This window comes from Rutidosis leptorrhynchoides, chromosome 10 (genome assembly GCF_046630445.1).
Source record: "Rutidosis leptorrhynchoides isolate AG116_Rl617_1_P2 chromosome 10, CSIRO_AGI_Rlap_v1, whole genome shotgun sequence".
NCBI classification, from domain to species: domain Eukaryota; kingdom Viridiplantae; phylum Streptophyta; class Magnoliopsida; order Asterales; family Asteraceae; genus Rutidosis; species Rutidosis leptorrhynchoides.
The window spans coordinates 289,947,484-289,953,578 of NC_092342.1; the positions used below are offsets into that span (position 1 = coordinate 289,947,484).

Consider the following 6,095-nt stretch of genomic DNA (forward strand, 5'->3'; position numbering starts at 1 on the left):
AAACGAACATCTTCGAACTTTTAATAGGATCTGTACTCTATTCAAAATCATAGAAGTTGAGGATGAACAGATCTATCTCATGTTATTTCCCTGGAATTTAAAGGGAGAATCCAAAGGTTGGTTAGAATCGTTACTTGAAGGAGCGATTGACACATGGGATGTTTTAGTTTAGAAATTTCTTAAAAGATTCTTTCCGGCATCCAAAGCCGTGAGACTTCAAGGAGAAATTGTTGCGTTCACGCAGAAGCTAAATGAAACTTTATATGAAGCGTGGACAAGATTTGGAAAGTTGTTGAGAGGATGTCCTCAACATGGTTTAGACACTTATCAAATAGTACAAATATTCTACCAAGGATGCGATGTTGCTACACGAAAAGACATCGACACAGCAGCTGGTGGTTCCATTATGAAGAAAACCGCAACTGAAGCTCACAAAATTATTGATAACACTGCCTCCCACTCACATGAGTGGCATCAAGAAAAAGATATTGTTCGTTCATCTAAAGCGGCTAGAGCCGATTCTAGCCATGACTTTGATTCCGTTTCCGCAAAGTTATATGCTTTCGAAAGACGAATGGAAAAGATGACTAACGATATTCACGCAATACGAATTAGTTGTGAGCAATGTGGAGGACCACATTTGACAAAAGATTGTCTTAGTGTTGAACAAATAATGGAACAAAGAGAGAATGTTTCATACATGAACCAAAGGCCTGGAAATAATTATCAACCTCGAAGACCAAACTACAAACAAAATCAGAATTATAACCGAAATGTTCCATATAACAACCAACAAGGTTCTAGCAATCAACAAGTATCTAACAATACTTACAATCAGCAAAGACCTATTTTTCCAAATAAACCACCACAAACCGATGATAAAAAGCCAAATTTAGAAGATATGATGTCGAAGCTAGTTAAATCTCAAACGCAATTTTTCACATCTCAGAAACAAACTAATGAACAAAATGCTCAAGCATTTAGAAATCAACAAGCTTCTATCCAAAATCTGGAACAAGAAGTGAGTAACCTAGCAAGGTTAATAGGTGAAACAAAACCGGGGAGTCTACCTAGCGATACAAATGCTAACCTCCGAAATGAAACAGCTAAAGCCATTACCACAAGAAGTGGTATTACACTAAAACCACCTGAAATACCTGTAAATTCTGATGACTCTATTCCTACTACACAGGCACCACAGCCTGAGCAAGAGAAGGAAACAGAACCGGTAGTTGAAAAGGTTAATGAAGATAACACAGTTAAGGCAAAGCCTTATGTTAAACCATACCAACCACTGCTTCCTCACCCGAGTAAAATGAGAAAAGAAAGACTTGAAGCCGAGCAATCCAAATTTTTGGATATGTTTAAACAAATAAATGTCAATCTTCCTTTCATTGATGTGATTTCAGAAATGCCAAGATATGCTAAATTCTTGAAAGATCTAATCACAAATAGAAGAAAAATGGAAGAACTCTCGGCTGTTACTATGAATGCTAATTGTTCTGCAGTGCTGTTAAATAAACTATCAGAAAAACTCTCTGATCCAGGAAGTTTCACAATTCCATGTTTTCTGGGTAGTCTTAGTTCAATAGAAGCATTGGCAGATTTAGGTGCTAGTATAAATTTAATGCCGTATTCACTATACGCTAAAATAGACTTCGGAGAATTGAAACCAACACGAATAAGCATACAACTAGCAGACCAATCAGTAAAATATCCTAGAGAGGTAATGGAGAACATGCTAGTTAAAGTTGGTACTTTAGTATTTCCAGTAGACTTTGTTATTCTGGACGTGGAAGAAGATTCTCGAGTTCCTCTTATATTAGGAAGACCATTTTTAAACACGACTAAAGCAATAATGGACGTGTTCGGTAAGAAACTGACCCTAAGTATAGATGACGAGAGTGTTACCTTTTCTGTTGATAGAGCCATGCAACAACCGCAATCTGCAGATGATACATGTTATTATGTTCAAACTATAGATTCACATGCAGAATTGTTAGAAGAATTTCCAAAATTACAAGGAACAGGAGAATGTTCTTTAGGAGAAGGAACTAAACCAATTGATGAAGCTGAAATGTTAGCCGCACTTATGGATAATGAATACGAACCAACAACAGAAGAACTTCAAATGCTAAAAGAGGAAGACATATATCAATATAAATCATCAATAGAAGAACCACCGATATTAGAGTTAAAGCCACTTCCAAACCATTTGGAATACGCTTATTTACATGGTGAATCTGAATTACCTGTAATAATATCGTCTTCTCTTACGGAAAATGAAAAATCTCGACTCATTTCTGTGCTAAAAGCTCATAAACCAGCTATTGCATGGAAGATTCCTGACATTAAAGGCATAAGTCCTTCGTATTGCACACATAAAATCCTTATGGAAGAAGGTCATAAAACATATGTGCAACGCCAACGAAGACTAAATCCTAATATGCAAGATGTTATTAAGAAATAAATTATTAAACTGCTAGATGCAGGTTTAATTTATCCAATCTCTGATAGTCCATGGGTAAGCCCAGTTCAATGCGTACCTAAGAAGGGTTGCATCACTGTCATCACAAATGAAAAAGATGAGCTTATTACTACTAGGACTGTAATAGGATGGCGTGTCTGTATTGATTATAGAAAATTAAATGACACCACCTGAAAAGATCACTTTCCCTTACCTTTCATTGATCAAATGTTGGAAAGGTTAGTTGGGAACAGTTACTATTATTTTCTTGACGGTTTCTCCGGATACTTTCAAATTATAATCGCACTCGAGGACCAAGAGAAAACCACCTTCACGTGCCCTTATGGTACTTTTGCTTACAAACACATGCCATTTGGACTTTGCAACGCCCCTGCAACCTTTCAAAGGTGCATGATGGCAATTTTTCACGACATGATAGAAGAATGCATGGAAATTTTCATGGATGACTTTTCAGTCTTCGATGATACTTTTAAAACATGTCTAGTTAATCTTGAACGAATGCTTATTAGATGCGAGCAATCAAATCTAGTACTTAATTGGGAGAAATGCCATTTCATGGTTAGAGAATGCATCTTTCTTGGTCATAAAATTTCAAAGGAAGGAATTGAAGTGGATAGAGCTAAAGTAGATGTAATTACTAAGCTTTCACATCACACCAATGTTAGAGGAGTTAGGAGTTTTCTAGGGCATGCCGATTTTTACCGACGTTTTATAAAAGATTTTTCTAAAATTGCCACTCCTATGAATAAACTCCTTGAAAAAGATGCTCCATTCATCTTTTTAGATGAATGCATCAAATCTTTTAATATTCTTAAAGAAAAACTCACTAATGCGCCGATCATGATAACTCCAAATTGGAATCTACCATTTGAACTCATGTGCGATGCAAGTGATTTTACAATGGGAGCTGTTTTAGGACAAAGAATTGAAAAACGATTTCAACATATCTATTACGCTAGTAAGACGGTACAAGGAGCACAAACGAATTACACAACTACTGAAAAAGAACTCCTTGTTATTGTCTTTACTTTTGAGAAATTTCGTTCATATCTCGTTCTAGCTAAAACGGTGGTCTATACCGACCATTCTGCTCTTAGATACCTATTTTTGAAACAAGATGCCAAACCATGATTAATCCGTTGGATCTTACTCTTACAAGAGTTCGATATTGAAATCCGAGACAAAAAGGGAGCAGACAATCTCGCCCCTGATCATCTTTCTCGTCTTGAAAATCCTGAATTAGAAGTTCTAAATGAATCGGCCATAAAAGATAACTTTCCTGATGAATATCTATCGAAAATCGATTATAATGAAAGTCCATGGTTTGCAGACTTTGCAAACTACTTAGTATGTGGATTCCTTGAAAAAGGGTTGTCATACCAAAAACGAAAGAAATTCTTTAGTGATATAAAACACTATTTTTGGGAAGATCCACATTTGTTTAAAAGTTGTCCCGATGGAATAATACGCCGATGTGTATTCGGGGATGAAGCTAGTCAAATCTTACACCATTGTCACACAGGACCAACAAGAGGGCATTATGGGCCTCAACTCATAGCAAGAAAAGTTTATGACACTGGATTCTATTGGCCTACAAATTTCAAAGACGCACACCTTCTTTATAAATCCTGTGATGCTTGTCAAAGGGCCGGAAAAATAAGTCAACGTGATGAAATGCCACAAAATGTCATTCAAGTATGTGAAGTATTTGACGTTTGGGGTATTGACTTTATGGGTCCATTTCCAAAATCTCATAATAATCTCTACATTCTCGTAGCCATTGATTATGTATCTAAATGGGCGGAAGCACAAGCTCTCCCAACTAACGATGCACGAGTTGTAGTCAACTTCTTAAAACGTCTTTTTGGTAGGTTCGGAACACCGAAAGCTCTAATAAGTGATCGGGGTACTCATTTTTGTAATAATCAACTTGAGAAAGTTCTCAAAAGATATGGAGTAACTCATAAAATCTCAACCGCTTATCATCCACAAACAAGTGGACAAGTTGAAAATACCAACCGAGCATTGAAACGTATTCTAGAGAAACTGTAGGATCAAATCCGAAGGAATGGTCCATGAAATTGGAGGATGCACTCTGGGCTTTTAGAACAGCCTACAAAACTCCAATTGGAACCACACCTTTTAAACTCGTTTACGGAAAAACATGTCACCTTTCAGTAGAAATTGAGCACAAAGCATTTTGGGCTTTGAAGGCATGTAATCTTGATTTACATGAAGCCAGACGTCTACGGTCAAGTCAACTAAATGAATTAGAAGAATTAAGACATGATGCATATGAAAATTCGTTAATCTATAAGGAAAGAACAAAGAAATGGCATGATAAAAGAATCAGAAGTTCAAAAGAATTTAAGAAAGGATACAGAGTCCTTCTTTTCAATTCACGATTCAAGCTATTTCCTGGAAAATTGAAATCAAGATGGTCTGGACCATTCATAGTCAAAAGAGTTTTCCCATACGAAACAATAGAGTTGATAAATTCAAACGGGATTGAATTTAAAGTTAATGGTCACAGAGTTAAACATTACATAGATAGTCCGATGGAAGTTGACAATGAAGTTAATCACAATTTCGATACCACAGCTAACTAAGTGTGTGGAGATTCAAATGTTTTAAAGAATAATATAATGCTGTCTAGAGTTAGATTTTCTGTTTTCGTGTAGTTCTCAAAAATGAAATCCGAATGGTCTTTTCCTAGCAGACCCTAAAGAACTAGTCTTCTCCCTCCATTCTGAATTTTTGTGTTTTTAGGTTTTACGAGATGAAGAATTCCTTTGATCTGAACCATGGTCTACTTCTACACGCTATGATTACTAAACGTAATAATAACATTTTCCCGAGTGAACTGGTATCATTCATAAGAGGTAAAATTGACGAAGTAAGGAAAGAACTCAGGAAAGATCATCATAAGATACATTTTGGTAAAGGAAAATCAAAATCCGCAACAAAAAGAAGAGCACGACACCTTGAAAGATGTCATAAATGCGGAAAATTGTCACACAAAGGGAAATGTTCGAACAATCAAACACATGCCAATTCTGAATTCGTTACTCTATGCAGAGAAGGACCATTCATATGTTTAGAAGAAAAGTTATTGAAAATTCGAGGTTACGCTTATGTAGCAATGGAAAACCAAATCGAACGACTCTCCTATGAGTCGACTAAAGCAGGTCTCTGAGAATTCTATTTCACAGGTAAGTATGTACAGTTTTTATTTTTATTTTATTTATTGCTTTTAACCTTTTGATAATAAACGCTGAATCGTTCGCTATAAAGTATTAAATTGATATTCAATAAAATTAGGTATAATAAACCGAAATTATTGATATAAAACAAAAATTTAATTCATCACTGCGAAATTTACCGTTTATTCATAAGGTATAAATATGTTTAATCAATCAATTCAAAATATTTCAGAAATTCATCAAGAGTAAAACTAGGTAATATAGCCGAAATTACTTTACCCAAAAGAGGGACGTATATTTTTGTTAATATTTGATTGATTAAAGTGGGATAAAAGACCAAAAAGATTTTTATTTTTAATTTTACCTTGTTTTTAAAATTAATATATAACTATATTATTTTAAAT

General features: G+C 35.2%; 1 non-coding gene across 1 annotated transcript; it reads right to left on the minus strand.

The window, feature by feature from the left end:
* Window positions 1-211: 211 nt before the first annotated feature.
* Window positions 212-318, minus strand: LOC139874033 (small nucleolar RNA R71). Its single transcript, XR_011767737.1, has one exon. It is a non-coding gene; the product is annotated as a small nucleolar RNA R71 (small nucleolar RNA).
* Window positions 319-6,095: the final 5,777 nt, after the last annotated feature.